Here is an 18027-nt window from a genome sequence, read left to right on the forward strand (position 1 = left end):
TACAATGTACATTTATTTTAAAAGTATATAATGTACCAATATTCTAGCTCAAACAAATTAAAGGTGGGAATATAAAAACAGTAAAAAATGTAAAATAGTTTTTATACATAATTAATGTACATTAGAAAAAAAATCTATTTCCCATAGCTAATATATGAATTCTAATATCCTGTAAGCACAGTAGTCATGCTGACTAAATTAGGAAAGGTGGAGCATTTTGGAGTGGGTACTTTTTTCAGCTAATTTGTAAACGTATTAGTGGCATGAATCAATTTGGATGCTATTCTGTGAATGTAAGGTGACTCCCTTTGTACAATGCTGAAATTATGATTGATCACAATGCTGAAGACGGTAATTGAGAGGAATCGGCAGAGCCAAAATAACTACCGGTATTAGTACAAAATGTAGGTCACTGTGCAGCAACTAAGAGTCACCCATGGGAAGGGGCTAAAATTCCTGAAAGCAAAAAAAATATATATAATTATTACAATGAATGGTGATACATTAATATTTCTGCATGATTGGCTAAAATAAGTAAAACTTGGGCTTTTCATTGACATCTGAAAATATTTGTTTGCATTGGCAAATGATAACGCTTCCTCTGAGTTTTTGTAATGTGAGAATTCACATAGGTGGCTATCTACAGTAATATATTGTGAGCAGAAAAACTGCACAATGATACAACACCTGATAAGTGTATGAGATTTTAAAAATGTAATCTACATTTTTGCACATAAATTGACCTGCTGTGAACATTTTTAACCCCTTCACCCCCGGGCAATTTTCCTTTTTTTATTTTAGTTTTTTTCCTCCCCTTTTTTCAAGAACAATAACTTTTTTTATTTTTCCGTCAACATAGCCATCCATATAGGGCTTGTTTTGTGCAGGATGAGTTATACTTTTTAATGATACAATTATTTCTGCCCCATATTGTACTGGAAAATGGGGAAACAAAATTGCAAATGCTGTGAAATTGCAAAAATAGTGCAACTGCACAATTGTTTTAGGGCTTTTCATTTACCGTGTTCACTATTTTGAAAAACTGAGCTGACAATATGATTCCACAGGTCAGTACGAGTTTATAGATACCAAACATGTATAATTTTACTTTTATCTAAGTGCTAAAAAAAATTCAGATGTTTGTAAAACAAAAAAAAAAAGAATTGCGCTTTGTCACCATTTTACGAGACCCATAGCATTCTCATTTTTTGGGACCTGGGGCTCAGTGATGGCTTATTTTTTGTGTCTTGAGTTGACTTTGTTAATTATACTATTTTTGTGTACATGCGCTGTTTTGATCTCCTGTTATTGCATTTTAATGCGATGTCGCAGTGACTAAAAAAAAACAAAATGTAATTTTGGCGTTTGGAGTTTTTTTCTCGCTACGCCATTTACCAATCAATTTAATTGATTTTATATTTTGATAAATTGGGCATTTAAGAGCTTGACTTTAGCAAATATGTGAATTTTTTATTAGTATTGTCTTATTTTCAATGGTCAAAAAGGGGGTTATTTGAACTTTTAGTTTTTTAGCGGGTTTTTTCATATTTTTTTAAAACTTTTTTTATTTACTTTTTTTTACTAGTTCCCCTAGGGGACTTTATGGCTACACAGTCTGATCGTTTTTCCTGATCAGAGCAATGTTTCACCATCGCTCTGATCAGGAGGAATACTGTGTTAGGCCCCCTTCACACGTCCGTTAAAATCACGCACGTGTTTCACGGTCCGTTTTTCATGTCCGTTGTCCGTTTTTTCATCCGTATTCTTGTTCCGTGTAACATCCGTGTTGCCTCCGTATGTCCGTATGATTCATCCGTTTGTCCGTTTTTAGAGTCCGTGTGTGATCCGTGTCACTAGCGTTTGCCATCCATTTTTCAAGAACGTTTTTCTGTGGATTGTCATCACATTAATGATTTAATGTGTTGATGCTGGTGTTAATTAACATTTTCCAACTTAAATGAGCCACTAATCCGGATTTGGTTTTTTTGGTGTGCTTCCATACTGGGTCTTGTTTAGTTTTTCAAGCACTAAACTAAAAACAAGCTGAAGAAACGCTCAAATGAAGCCTCACACTCCTTCCTTAATGCCTGCAGGCTGCAAAATGACATTAAATACAGCTCAAAGCAAATTGAAGACACCTGGCAATAAAGAGATACATTAATTACAAGCAAAGTTGAAAAAACGGACACGGACCACACGTAGATGCATCCGTGTCACGTACGTGTTTTCACGCACCCATAGACTATCATTGGATGCGCGTGTGCGTGTTCCGTGCCAAAAACGGACAAGCATCCGTGAGGCACGGATACACATACGTGTCACGCACACGGACATACGGAGCATATGGAAAAACGTACGTGTATACACAGACATTGAATAACAATGGTCCACGTTTGTCCGTGTCTCTGGTACATACGGACACGGACCAAACACGCACGTGTTTCACGGACGTGTGAAGGGGGCCTTACTGTGAGTTCCGGTGCTCTGTTGCAATTCACCAGAAACACGTCATCTGACCCCACACTGCCATGCCAACCCTTTGGAGCCCCGTGATCACATCAAGGGGCCTCTGATGGCGGCGGGGAACAGTGCGATCTCCACCAAAGCGCTTTAAAGCTAACAGCACGATTTAAGGGTTAAACAGGCACTGGTGGATCAGAGATCCACTTGCGCCTGTTAGCTACACATGTCTACTGATCGGATCATCAGACATGTGCAGGGAATAATGCGGGCTCGCCACAAGAGTCTGCATTAAAAGGGCAGACATGGCCATGGACGTGAGGGGTTTAAATCCAGAGCACGTCAATTCTTTGTGCAATCTCCAGTCTTGTAATGCATAAGATAAAATTCCCAACAAAATCTATAAGTAAGATGAGCGGATTTTAATGTGGAAATGCAGCAGAAATACTACAAAACATCACCATAAAATCCACAATGTGAGTAACGTGTCTGCAGCTATCATGCCGATATTTTCTGTAAGAAAAAAAAATCTGAATTATATTAATTGGTAATATTCTATTAGGTACTAGCACTGTATCACATCATGTCTATGAACTCAGATAATATTATACAAAAGGTCGTAATTTGTTGCATAACAGGAGGGTCTTGAGTTTTATACTTAATGGATTCAGAATATTTCCCTTATTGATTACTAGGGAGTTATCTTATTCAGTTGTCAGTATAGATCCACTATACAATATGAACATACAAAAAATCCCTGTATTAAAAATAAAATACTTTATTTGATATCCAATAAAATGGTTGGCAAGAAAAAATAAAAAAGGTAATAACACAGGTGGGCAAGGGTATTGTCCATAGCAACCAATGAGAGCACAGCTTTCATTTTACCTCAGCAGTATAAGAATTGAAATATGCACTGTGATTGGTTGCTATGGGGAGCAGGGGTAGACTTTCTTTCAGACAGGGTTCATCAGAGTGTGGTGCTGCTTACCAGATTCCTTTCAGCATTTAGAGGTTGTGGTAAATCAAGCGTCTGTGTGACGCCCCTGGACTATCAGGTCATCACAGGGTATTGCACAATCTGCCCTCCCGTGCAGTATCCACCTCCCTCTCGGTTATGGGTCCCTATCTAATGGTGTTGCCTACATCAGCTAATCAAATCCTAGATACACCCTGCACCACACCCACCAGGCACACCAGTGGACGGCTTGAGTGGAATAGAGTCGCCCACCTGGGGGGTCAGGGAGGGGAGGTGAGGAGTGTAGTCAGTAGAGTGGGAGTAGTCAGTGGTAGAGAGAGGAGAGTAGCCCTCGAGCTGTGAGGAGCTCTGAGGAGGTCGGGAGTGGGGACTCCCAGAAGGAAACTGTCTAGGTAGCAGACGGTGGTCTGGACCTAGAGGAATCGGACCCCCTGTCGCAGGGGATCGCTGCAAGGGGCTCGGATCTGTCGAACAGGACAGCTGGCGGCCTTGCACCATCACCGGGCTGGAACCGAGGCACGAAGAGGTACGTGGACCCTGGGTTGGGGAGTAACTTCAGGCAACCCGATAATTTCCCCTTGGAGAACGGAGCCTTCAAGATTCATTCCCAACCGCTCCAAAATCGGGGCACTAGCGCAATGAGGGGGATAGGACTTTCCATCCAAAATGGTCCAGAAAATCCCAAGCGTGAGCCTTAGTCACAGTGGGGAGCGGGACCGGGCAAGTTTCACATTACCGGGACCACCAGAGAAGTAAACTTAGTGCCAGGAGGCATGTCACGGATCACCAGGCAGCACCATTGGGGATGGGACCCGAACTAGCTCCCATCAGCGGCAGCGGTGTCCAGAGACTTGGTTTACCCGGTTGTCGGTGTCTGCTTAATGGACTGAGTGAGTGATCCCTGCATCCCACGGCCTTACCCTACACACCGAGTCCCGGGACATTCCCCTACCCGTGGAGGGTTACAACACATGGCTGCCCCCGTTATCACCCCGGGTACTCCCCAACGGCAGCGGCGGTATTCTCCCCGGGTACCGCGCACCACGGGTGGCATCACGAAGTTTAATATCCCTTGTAAATACCCCCTTCATTTGAGTGGCCACACGACCCCCGGGTTCGGAGACCCTCGAGCCACTGAAAACCCGGATCCGAGCAGCTTAGCTGCTGACATGGGGGCGGCACTTCTGTTTCTAACAATCTGATCGAAATGGCTATAAGCGGGTGTAGTAATTTACCTGAAAACGTTTGCTACATTTGCTATTGTTTTGAAGTGAACAAACAAAGGAAGGAACATTATAGATTTTGCTAGAAAAGTTTATCATGCGTACTTTGATGTAAAACTAGGTGATCTGGAAAAGTCATGGGCTCCACGTGTAGTGTGTTCTGTTTGTGTAGAAGAACTACAAAAAAGGTCTAAGGCTAGTTTCCCACATCCGGCATTTCGCCGGATTGCCAGATCCAGCACACTCCAGTACAGTGTTAATACTGTACAATGGCATCGTGGCAAGCTCTGGTCAACATGACAGCATGTGACTGGAGGTTGCCGCAATGCCATTGTACTGTATTACACTGTACTGGAGTGTGCCGGATCCTACAATCCGGCAAAATGCCGGATTTGTGAAACTAGCCTACAGGGAAGAGAGAGAGAGCTTTTGATCACTACTTTTTTTCTATGACCAGCGTGGAGGGATTCAACCTTAAAAATGAGAAGGAAGTTATTTACCCGGACCTTCCATTAGCAATTGGCCCGGTGTCTCATGATTCAGGAATATTTGTCCCTTCACCTCTAGAGAAATTTGAAGATACGCCTGATTCAGGAGACTCACAACATGAAGAGCAGCAGTCACACTAATTCCAATGAGCCACAGCTTTTTTTACAGGTCAAATGAATTGATTTAGTCAGGGAATTGGACCTTCCTAAACATTCTGCAGAACTTTTAGGCTCTTGATGAAAGTAAGACAACCTGCTAGCTCCTGTTACCTGTTTTTCATAGTACTGAAGAAGAGAAAAGGAATTCCTTCCATACTTTTCTGTAAGTGCACCAGTTACTAGGATTTTCCTATATAACCTAAAGCCAGTGCTATACTGACACTGTCATGCTACTTCTATACATACCTTTAGTTGTCAGCTAGGATGTATAGGTTTTGAAACACAAGCAAGTAAAGTTTGTAAAATGAGCAGCTTTTTGACTGGCAGCAGCTGATAGCTGGGGTGGGTATTCATAATGTTTCCAGCCCCTCTGCTTGTTGTTCCTCCACCTATCTGTTATTTATGCTAATTCTATTATAGAATTGGTTTAATAACTGACTAGAAGGACCTGTGCTGATGTCATACCGATGTGACCAGAAGGGGCGGGGCCTCAGCCAACAGAAAAATAATGTTGCTTCCTGGTATCAGCTTCTGGTCACATGGGTATAACATCAGCACAGGTCCTTCTAGTCACTTAGTAAAATGATGCTATAATAGAACTAGAAGGTGGCCCGATTTTAACGCATCGGGTATTCTAAAATTTATTGTGTAGTTAATGTATGATTTTTGTTATATATATAGATGTTGTTGTGTGTAGTTACCAAGTGTTTGTCTAGGGTGCTGTAAATGTTCTGGGTTTTGTCTGGGTGTGGGGGTGTTGTTTGTGTGTTGCATTGTGTGTGTTGCATTGTTTGTGGAGCGCTGTGTGTCTGCAGTGTTGTGTGTGTGTGGTGCTGTGTGTGTTGCACGGTTTGTGTGTATGTGTGTGTGTTTTGGGGGAGGTATGTTTTGTGCAGTGTGTGTGTTGGAGTCCTGGGGAGAGAGGAGTATAATAGGAGGAGTAGTCCTGGGGAGAGAGGAGTATAATAGGAGGAGTAGTCCTGGGGAGAGAGGAGTCTAATAGGAGGAGTAGTCCTGGGGGGAGAGGAGGATAATAGGAGGAGTAGTCCTGGAGGGAGAGGTGTATAATAGGAGGAGTAGTCCTGGGGGAGAGGAGTATAATAGGAGGAGTAGTCCTGGGGAGAGAGGAGGATAATAGGAGGAGTAGTCCTAGGGGGAGAGGAGTCTAATAGGAGGAGTAGTCCTGGGGGGAGAGGAGGATAATAGGAGGAGTAGTCCTGGGGAGAGAGGAGGATAATAGGAGGAGTAGTCCTGGAGGGAGAGGTGTATAATAGGAGGAGTAGTCCTGGAGGTGAGGAGTATAATAGGAGTAGTCCTCGGGGGGAGAGGAGTATAATAGGAGGAGTAGTCCTGGGGGGAGAGGAGAATAATAGGAGGAGTAGTCCTGGGGGGAGAGGAGGATAATAGGAAGAGTAGTCCTGGGGGGAGAGGAGTATAATAGAAGGAGTAGTCCTGGGGGGAGAGGAGTATAATAGAAGTAGTCCTGGAGGTGAGGAGTATAATAGGAGGAGTAGTCCTGGGGAGAGGTGTATAATAGGAGGAGTAGTCCTGGGGGGAGAGGAGTCTAATAGGAGGAGTAGTCCTGGGGGGATAGGAGTCTAATAGTAGGAGTAGTCCTGGAGGTGAGGAGTATAATAGAAGGAGTAGTCCTGGGGGAGGTGTATAATAGGAGTAGTAGTCCTGGGGGGAGAGGAGTCTAATAGGAGGAGGAGTCCTGGGGGAGGAGTATAATAGGTGGAGTAGTCCTGGGGGAGGTGTCTAATAGGTAAAGTAGTCCTGGGGGATAGGAGGATAATAGGTGGAGTAGTCCTGGGTGGAGGTGTATAGGTGCCCAATGTGTGTGGGGTCGTGGCCAAGCAGGCAAAATGTGTGGGGGGCGTGGCCGAGCAGGAAAGTGTATGGGGGCGTGGCTGAATGGGCAAAGTGTGTGGGGGGCGTGGCTGAGCAGGCACAGTGTGTGGGGGGCATGGCCGAGTGGGCAAACTGTGGGGGGCATGGCCGAGCGGGCACAGTGTGTGTGGGGCGTGGCCGAGCAGGCACAGTGTGTGGGGACGCGTGGCCGAGCGGGCACAGTGTGGGGGGCGTGGCCGAGTGGGCACAGTGTGTGGGGGGGCGTGACCGGCCCGAACCAAGCGGCCAATGCGTGCGGGGGGGGGGGGGGGGCGGGGCCGGCCCGAGCCAAGGGCCAATGCGTGCGAGGGGCGTGGCCGGCCCGAGCCGAGCGGCCAATGCGACGGTTGTCACTGTAATGACTCATTTTGGAGCAAGACAGACAGACAGAAAAAGGCAATTATATATATAGATTAGCATAAATAACGGGAAGGACGGACAGGCAGGGGAGAGGGAATAACTATGAATACCCACCCAAGCTATCAGCTGATCGGAAGGTGCTACCACTCCCAAAGCTGCCTATTTCACAAAATTTAGTTGCTTGTGTTTCAAAACCTATACATCCTAGGTGACAACTAAAGGTATGTATAGAATCAGCATGATAGTGCCAGTATGCACTGGCTTTAGGTTATATAGGAAAATCCTGGTGATTGCTGCGCTTTAAGACGGTCCTTTAGTGTATTGCAGCGATGTTTCTGGACTGATAGTAAAAAAGTAACATTGAGTACCAAGGTAGATGGAACGTGAACATGATGGGTGATGATGACTGCTGGATGCTTCACAGAGAAGATCCGCAGGCCTTGTGTAAGAGAAATGTATCAAGAGAAGCTTTGAAGAGAAAAGGAAAAGGCACAAACATTAATTTCCAATTTTGTACAATTTTGTCTACAATAATGTCTTGTGCAACATCAATATATGATGGTTAAAAATAGGGGTATTTTTTTTAAAATCAGGGCATAAGAAAACATAACGATCAGTCTTTAGATTTGGGAAAAAAAATCATAAACCCAAATTTTGCTAACCTGTGTAATTGAACAAACCAATATATACTTACTTAAAAAGGTGTAAGTACAAAATGCACCTCAAAAAAGATAACATATGGAGAAATATGGCGGGGAGGATAGGATGAAGGGTGTATTACTCTATAGGAAGATATATTAGTTGTACTCTGTGTAGATACCTGACCCTGAACATTACCCTAAAATGTCCCCTAGCTGGCCGCAGAGGTTGGCAGTGGCACCCCCCTAAAACTTTGACCAACGTTCTGCCACAAAAAGGCAGCATTTTGAACAACATAGTGTGAACAAGAAACCCAAATTCCCATAGACTTTGCTTGAATAGAAGAACACATCCATTTTGGCATTAAACAGCGCAGAAGAAAAAGCAGCAAAAAAGCAGGTAAAAAGCAGGTAAAAAGCAACGTGCGCACATACCCTAAGACCTACTCCCAATCTGGATTTGTGCATCGTTAAGGGTAACAGGAGGAATCAATTAATTCAGAGCTGTTACGAGTGAGCTGGTCTGCACCTGTACTGTATATGTATATATTCACAGAGCAACACTGACCCAATCACTGTCATTCTGCCCAATACAAAACGTTAATTGGGGTAATAATATCTAATGTACATTATGTATATAATGCCTGTAATTCCCACTAACCCACCATAATGTCCGGGAAATAATTCAAATAGGAAGGAGTGTACTTCCCTTAAAGAGTAACAGTTGATCCATGAAATAAAAATTAGAACAATAGTACACATGAAAATAAGCAGCTGTGTAACATATCTTATCGGAGATATTTGCTTCTTTCTCAGCCAGAATTCATCAGTCAAAATTCCCAATTCCGAACTAAAATCTATGTTCAGTGAAGACTTTCCCATTACTGAGATAGGAGATGGCAGCTGGTGCTGATGAGATTCTATGATGATGGAGCTAGAGGAAGAGGGAGGAGCTAGAGGGAGGTGCTATATGCAAAGGGAAGTGCTAGAGGGAGGAGCTAGATGCAGAAGCTAGAGGGAGGAGCTCTAGACAGGACTAGCTCCTCCCTTCTATCTACGTATGAAAATGTTATCAGTAACAGTTGCCATCTCCTATCTCAGTAATGGGAAATAAGCAAATTTGTCTGATAAGATATATTATAGAGTTGCTTACTTTCAGTTGTACTATTGATTAATTAAATAAAAATTAAAAAGGGTCCCACTTTAACATAAAATCTTGATTCAAGCAGAAGGTAACTTTTTAATGATAATAGAACAGTTACATCCACAGTTATTTTGTGATTGCTCTGTATTACTTTTTGTATATTTGAAATTTATGTTCCTTTCCTATCAATCGTTATTGGATTCATTTCTTTAATTTCAGATTGAAATGCAGTCTGTGAATTTCATTTTCAGTAGTTTTGACTCCTTCATGTCCAATGATGTACTCATATATCATTGGTCGTGTGTGGCCCACATTATTCCTCACACATGCCAGCTGAGTTTCATAAAATGTTGCCACTTTTCAAAGCAATTTTCCACCAGAATTTTTCAAAGAATCAAGGCCAAAGTCCCTCCTAGATTAACTTGCTGTACAGGGACTTTGCTTATGTGACAACATGCACATAAATTCAGGATTTGTATTGCAGAATGACTACATCATTGACGGATTTTCCAACTGAATCGAGATTAACTCCTTCACCGCCAGGTGATGCCACAGCTCGTCTAAAAAATGGTAAGCTATTGCGTTCCTTATGCCAGAAATCTTACTCCAGTCCTTGTCACAGAGGCTCAAACAGAGGGACACACAGAGGGGCACACGGAGGGGACTTATGTAGCACCCACGGGGCTAGGGTTATAATACTCGTCACCGGGCCTGGTGATGTCGGGTCTGAGGATGTCACGGGATGGCCCTTTCTGCCTGGTTTCGTGGCCCCGAGGTGTACAATAATGGAGGGGGTGGTGATGGATGATGGTGGAGGTTGATTTTGTGACGCCACCTGCGGTATGCTATCGCTGTCTCCGGGGCGGATGGTAGTAGCAGCCGAGGGGTTTCTGCTCCCCACAGGTGGAGCGGGCCCCGGGGAGGATGATGAGGGGAGTAGTAATGGAGGGTGCCGAAGTGTGGGGCAGCGGCGTCAGGAATAACAGGCGGTCACAGTCACTGCAGATTCCAGGTGTTTTACTCACAGTTCTTTAAGTAACCCACTTGCCGCTTCTGAAGCACTGGCCACTGCTGTGATGGGCTCAGCCGATCCCGAGCAATTCGAGTCAGCGACGGTTTTCCTACTTTGAGTCCTTTTTGGTTGGGGTCCCTCCAATCCTGGTGTATGTGGAATATGGAACGGGTCATGGGTGTTTCCTGCACTCACCGCAGACCCTGGAATCCCATGTAGCTGTAGAGAACCCAAGCTGAGCTGGATGCTCCAAGCCACAAATCCTATGGCGCTTCCAGAAGTGTGAGGTAAAAGAAGATTGGATCGAGGTCCCAGGTGCGTCTCACCCCAAGCTATGCCCGGGGCTAACTGACTATGTGTGAAAATGCTCCTTCCCTTTACCCCAAGTGGTGCATGCTCCCCAGGTGGCTGCTAGTTGAAGAAAAAAATGCATGAACCTCTCCTGACACTCAACAACTTTTCTGACTGAGAATTTGGGCAATTTTATGTATGCCAATGTGAGTGCACCCTAAGGCCTTTTTCACACATCCATGCAAAGCACTGACATTTTGCACGGACCGTCTTGAAGGTGTGTATGGCCATCCGTGTGCCGTGATTTTGGCACAATACGTCCTCCGTGTACTATTTGTGATAGCACACGGAAAGCAGGAACTTTTTACTCATCTGTCCCCTGCGCTGCTGTCCGTGGTGCTGCTGTCTCCAGCACTGCTGTTTTCGGGAGTGCAGTGCAGTGAATATTCATGAGTATAATGAGTGGGCTGTTGTGAATGTCATCCAAGTGGGTGCTGGTGTGGAGCTCCCTCTGGTGGCCAGGAATGGTAATGAAGCTGAGTTTCAAACTGTGATTCAGACAGGTGATGGAATTAATTGGGAATCCAGGAAATCCTATTGCAAATCAGCCTAGTTTAAGTAGGAGAGCAATTTGTGCCTGGTGGTCGCCGGTGATAAATGTTCCTGCCTGCTTCTGAAGATAGCTGGGAGTTTTCCCTTCTGTTTTTCCCCATTTATTAGGTGCCTGAATCTACTCCAGATAAGTTTGCTGTTTCTGTGCTTAATTGCTGGATTTGCACTTAAGAGTGTTTCTGCATATTCCATTTGGTTCTGTGTTTGGTTTCTTGTATGTGAGGATCTGTCTTTCTGCTTTTGTGAGCAGGGCAGTTCTTCCAGCAAGAAAGGGAGCTTGCTCTCTGTTCATGTTTGGATTATTTGCACTTTAGAATATTATTTGTTCTGTGATTTTGTTTCTTCCCATTATATCTGCAGTTCTGTTTAAAGTGTCTAGCACAAGGGTATCTGATATTGTGGGGGCTAGTCTGGGAGCCAGCTCACAGCACGTCTCTGGCCATTTTACCCTGCACCATTGAATAAACCGTTTTCTTGCACCGTGGATGGAGTGCGGTCCTTCACGCTTCTTTATTATTCATCTGCATATGGACTTTCCCTGTGGACGAGCACCCCCACTCAAGATACGGTAATCTGCAGCCCTCCATAAGCACACGTGCTTTGCCTCATGGTGACTGGCGGTGGTGCGGGACCACTTCTCTCTTGCTGCTGAACGAATCTGTGTCTTTGGTTCTTTTGGCACACTGCATTTTGTCACTAATTTTATACAGTGGTGTGGCTCTGATCGCATGTTTAAGCGCTATCATGGAGGTTACTGACAGCTGCAGTGATGTGCCCTCTGGTACTACGGGCTTGCAGGCTGGCCGAGCTGACGCTGGCTCCTTTTTTGGAGAATGTAATTTTAAAAAGGACACAGAGGTTTTGGGAGTTAAAACCTTGGAATATCGTATACAGACCCTGGCTGAAAAAGAGGTGATACTCTTTTGGACTATCCAGTCTTTACAATCCTATGTTGACTGTGACCGCGTTCCACGTGGATTACGGATCATTAAGACTCTCTCACATTTTCAAGAGGACACTGCGTTTACCCAGCAATGGGAAAGTATACAGTTAGAATGCTCCAAAAATTTACTACATCTTGTCTTGAATAAAAACAAGGAGGACTATGCTGTTTTAAGTACAGAATTGGATGACTTAAAACAAGACACACGATTGAGAATGTCTAATGATGATTGGAATGCGTTTTGTTTAAAACTTGACAAGAGGTTGGTGTATGTCCAGACCGAGATTAAAAATAAAAAAAGAGAAAAATTTCTCAGAGATAAAAGGGATTATGAAAGGAGGCAGATTTTCTGTTGGGCCAAGGATAGCACAAAAAATTATAGACAGAGACCCTATATTAAGAGGAGAGGCACTTTTGGTGCCAACAGGGGGTACTGGACTACCGACTCAGAGTCTAGTGGCTCTGGGATGTTGTCTCAGGCCCCTCTGGGGTTAATGCAAGTGCTGTCAGTACTACTGCCCCTTTAGGAAGCGCACCCGACGGGGGGGCAGGAAGAAACGCAAGGGGCAGAGGACGCAAGAGGAAGTCTGTATCCTGGAGGACTTAACTAATCCCTCTATTTCTCAGTCTGGAGTCGATACTATTATCAACCTTTCTGATCACGATTTATCTCCTGATATGGTTTCTGTACTTTCCAAGGGATTAAAGTTTTGCGTTTCTGAACCGTTTAATTTTGCTGAATTCAGGATTGATCTGTTCAAAGCCATCAGAAAGATCCATTTGTACAAGCATTTCTTATCTACACCTGACAGCTCGGGTCTGATTCCTGAGGGACATATCCCATGCACCGTGAATAGTGACCGCTTTGATATTACGGGTGCTTTTGACCCGGGTGTGGTTCGGGACGCTGAGTTATTGCTGAGCTTAAACGAACCTCATCAGGGGTCTAGCCCTATTGATAACACTATCTCACAAACAGGCAGGTTTACTAAGGGCATTAAATCTGATTTTTATCCCCCCACGGTGCCGGGTAATCTGGTTGATTTATACTAGGACACTGTCCTAAAAGACATTGAGGCATTGGTTTATAATGACTCTACGCAGAATTTGAGTCAGGGTGAGCTGGCAGCTATTCGTACTATGCCGGGTTGGGAGGACACGGTGTTCCGTGAGGCCGACAAGGGGGGCAACGTGGTCCTCCTAACCTGGCAGCAGTACGTACAAGAGTGCCTGAGGCAGTTGTCTAATAGGTCAACCTATACCCCTTTGTCTGGTAGCCCCATCCATGAGTTTAAGAAATCTTTGGTGCGTCTCTTGGGCAAGTATGCCAACCTTGGTTTCCTCTCACAGGCGCAGGTTGAGAAGTTGATTCCCCCCTACCCCACGAGGCCGTGCTGGTATTGTATACCTAAGATCCATAAGAATAGGGATAATCCTCCAGGCCGTCCAATAGTGGCTGGTATCGGCTCTTTAACAGAGCCTTTATCGCACTATTTGGACTGGCTGCTGAGACCGTTACTCAGCCATATTCCCTCTTATGTCCGTGAAAGCGGTGATTTTTTAACACTGCTAAAAGGTATAACATGGCAGCATGGCTTCCAATTAACATCAATTGATGTGGAGAGCTTATATACCCGTATCCCCCAGAACTTGGGGGTTCAAGCCGTTAAGGATATGGTGGCGCAGAGTGGGAAGGATGCCTGTTATTGTAACTTTGTGGAGGAGGCCCTGATTTTGTCCTTTCTAAGAATGCTTTTACTTTTTTGGACCGGTGGTACTTGCAGTGCGGGGGTACCGCTATGGGTACCCCCGTCTCATGTGCCATGGCCAATATATTCTTAGGCTCCTTCGAAAGTAGGTATGTGTTTTCAGATTCCCTTCCTTATTTGAGACATATCCGCCATTATTTGAGGTATGTGGACGACATATTAATTGTGTGGGATGGCACGGAGGAGTTGTTCTCTGGTTTTGTATCACATCTTAATGTCATCAACACAATGAATATGTCTTTCACTTCCTCTTTTGGTGGCGATACTCTCAATTTTTTGGACATTGAGGTTTCCGTCAGGGATGGTAACATACACACTCAATTGTACAGGAGACCTACGGCATCCAACTCACTCTTGCACTTCCAGAGCGCCCATCCGTTCCATACTAAAGCGGCTTTACCCTATGGTCAGTTTTTACGGGTGCGTAGGGCCAATAGCTCTGAGGACACGTTTCTCCAGCAGTCACGTGAGTTAAAGGAGAGGTTACAGCAGAGAGGGTACCCTGACAAATTGATTGATTCCACCTTTGAGAGAGTTAGTTCTGATGTTTGTCATTCTAACCATACCAACTCCTCTGGGAGGAGGACTAATGCTTTGGACAGTTTTGTCTTCAGTTTTCGGTTTGGACCACTGGAACAGGTGATACGCAGAACTTTATGCAGGCATTGGCATATCCTGGAAAGTGATCCGACTTTGGTTGAAATGACAAACGCCAATCCGTTGGTCACTTTTAGACAGTGTAGCAACCTACGGGATAAACTGGTGAGAAATAGACTTCCTAACCCAGTGACGTGGCTCGATAGATGCTGCCCACCGGGAAATTATTGATGTGGCAGTTGCAAGTTTTGCAACTTGCATTTCACTGGCCAGTCCTTACAGGTTGGTTCACATTCTCATTCTGTACACCAATTCATTTCTTGTAAGACCAAGTTTGTTGTTTATGTGATTCTCTGCCCGTGTGGCAGATTCTACATAGGCAAGATAATTAGATGTTTATACATTAGGTTTAGGGAGCATTATAATTCGGTTACGTCAGGCAAAGGTTCTCCCCGATTGATCACACATATCCGTGAACAGCACAATGCCCTGGTGTCTTGCGTTTCGCCGGCCAGAAAAGGGTTATCCTCCCTCCTAAGGGGGGCAACCTTCAGCAACTTTTGTTACAGGCAGAGGCCAAATTGATCATTGACTATGGGGCACAGGGTGCTTTGGGGTTAAATGATCGTGTTGATCTGTCAGTGTTTTTGTAATTTTTTTGTATGTATTCCTCTGTGCTTTTTATCTAAAGTATGTTTTTTTATTTAACATATATTTTTGTTTTCCTGTTTTCTATCATTTGTGGAGCACAAATGTTTTGTATTATTGATGTTTTATTTGTGTAACATCATTGCATGGCATGTTCCTTGTATTTATTATGTATGACATTCTCCATTGTTGTTTTTATGTGGCTAACGACGCACCTGTGAGCTCTCCTTCATAAGGGATGGTGACGTAGTTCCACACATGGACCCATGGAAGCCTAATTAGGCGAAACGGCCGTCGTCCTTTACCTGGGAGCCAGCTCACAGCGCGTCTCCGGCCATTTTACCCTGCACCATTGAATAAACCGTTTTCTTGCACCGTGGATGGAGTGCGGTCCTTCACTCTTCTTTATTATTCATCTGCTAGTCTGTGTGGTCTCAGTATTTTTTATCAGGAGATTGGTATTTTTTGCAGGGTTTTTTTGCTGGCAGCAATCCGTTATCTGTCCTGTCCTGTTCTATCTAGTAAGTCGGGCTTCACCTTTGCTGATCTATATTTTCTATCTATGTATTGTTGCATGTTGGGGGCTTGCTATTTCTTTGGGGACTGCTCCAAGGCAAGATAGGATTCCTCATTTCTATCTTTGAGGTGTAGCAAGTTTCTCAGGCAGTGACGAGGTGTCTAGGTGTGTTAGGAACATCCCACTGCTACTTCTAGTGTTGTCTGATAGATAGGGGATTGCGGTCAGCTCAGTTTTCAACTACTCTTGTGGTTTTGTTTTTTCCTGATTAATGGGATTTTTTTGATCGTCCATGGTTACCAGATCATGATAGAGGGCCCTGAAGTAAGTGACAGCAGCACCGAAAACCGCAGTACTGGAGACAGGTGAGTATAGAATATAATTTTATTTCAAAGACGTGTATTTCTCCGGTACGTGTCACACTCATGTCATATGGATCACATTACTTTGTGGTCCATGTGATATCAGTGCTGCCAGAGAAAAACAGGCTTGTCTACGTGTGGAACACACAGACATGCGTGTGTTCCACACAGACACACATTGGTGAGAAAACAAGGATGTGTGCACAGACCCATTGATTTTAATGGGTCTGTATATGTCTGTGTCTCTGATACATATGAAAACGGACGCCATACGTACTGGAATCACGGACGTGTGAAGGAGGCTTAAGGCTGTGTCCACACAAATTGCTTTTTTTTTGTCGTATTATAGTGTGTCTTTCATTTCAGATTTGTCACAAAGCCTGAAGGGAATCCTGATGCCAGCAAAGTGAATGAGAATATTGAAGTCTCATGCACACATGGAGTATTTTCTTCTTCTAGATTTGGCGCAGATTTAAATCTTAAAGGCCTGTGCCCACGATCAGGATTAGCAGCGTTTTGGACTCGGCGTGTTTTCCCAGCATATAAAACACTGTAATGTACAGTACCAGCATAGTAGATGGGATTGATAGAAATCTCATGCCCACGGTGCTTCTTTTTAATGCTGTATAAACTGACCTGCAGTGCGGGCTTCCTATCCGCAGCATGTCAATTTCTCGTGCGGAGACGCTGCGTCCAGAACGCTACCTAGGGCCGGAGTCACACTTTTGAGTGACTCGCGTATAACATGTGCGAGTCTCTCGCAATGCATCACTCGACACAGCCGCATACTCCCTGGACATGAGCATCTCAGCTTCATAGAAATACATGCAGCCAAACTGCTCCTGTCAGGAGAGCGTGCGGCCGTGCCAGGTGATGTGATGCAAGAGTCGCGCAAGTTACACGTGAGTCACTCGCAAGTGTGACTCCAGCCTAAGGCTGGTTTCACACGATCTTATGTCATTTGATGTGAGTGCATCGGATGCAATATGCTAATGACTCTCGGCTCCCTCTGTGCTACGAGCGTGTGCCAAGTGTCATGTGATTGATCTGATCCTGCGATCAGATCACAGCTGTGGAGGAGGGGGAGGGATTAATCTCCCCATCTCCTTCATTGTCAGCTGATGTGAATATCACACTGCACTCGGATGTCATCCGAGTGCAGTCCGATGTTGAACTCACACTCATAGATGGGTGCAAGTGACACGGCTCTCGCTGACAATCGCAGCATGCTGCAACTTTTCGCTCATCCAGAATCTGGATAAGAAAAAAGCTGACCATCTGCTCTTCCTCACTGAATAACATTCCCCAAGTGCAATGCGAGATTTTCTCGCCTTGCACTTGTCCGAGTCATACGATCTAGCATGTCAATTATTGCAGCATTTTTGCTGCATATTTCACTCATACTAATGAAAGGGAAAAATCAGCACCAAAAATGAACGTCAAAATAGTGTTTTTGTCTCTGCATTTTTCCTGCAATGAGATGCAAAACTGGTGTAGACATTTCTGCTGCAAATACTGAATGTGAGCCGATACCCTTGATGTCTCATTACATCATATCTGCTAGTAACGCATGTTTTTTCTTTATTTCTTAACAGAATTCTATTTGTAACCAGTCACAGCAGTATTCAAATGATAAGAATCCGGGCTCAGCACAGAATTGCACACCGGGAGCGGTGTCGGCATATCTCCTATGGCATTGGCCAGTTGTGTTGGTCTATGATGATTCTCACATACCTTTTAATAAAGCTATGACCGATACCCACCCAACATGATAGTGCCCATGTCCGTGTCTTTTCTGATTATTGTGGGAAAGGGTAAAATTGAGTTATGTTTCAAAGTCTAATGGAACACACACCGCCGCCACCGAAATTCATTCCACCACAGGTTTAAATGTTTTTTTCTCCCACCATACATGCGTTATAAATTATTTTATAA

At 44.4% G+C, this 18027-nt stretch overlaps 2 long non-coding RNA genes across 4 annotated transcripts in view; one reads left to right on the forward strand and one right to left on the reverse strand.

The window, feature by feature from the left end:
* Window positions 1-18027, reverse strand: part of LOC142244102 (uncharacterized) — a 36285-nt gene that overhangs the window by 9804 nt on the left and 8454 nt on the right. The window lies entirely within an intron of this gene.
* LOC142244101 (uncharacterized) lies at window positions 3477-17736 on the forward strand. Its single transcript, XR_012724436.1, has 3 exons — window positions 3477-3965; window positions 9826-9911; window positions 17688-17736. It is a non-coding gene; the product is annotated as an uncharacterized LOC142244101 (long non-coding RNA).

Source organism: Anomaloglossus baeobatrachus, chromosome 6 (genome assembly GCF_048569485.1).
Source record: "Anomaloglossus baeobatrachus isolate aAnoBae1 chromosome 6, aAnoBae1.hap1, whole genome shotgun sequence".
NCBI lineage: Eukaryota > Metazoa > Chordata > Amphibia > Anura > Aromobatidae > Anomaloglossus > Anomaloglossus baeobatrachus.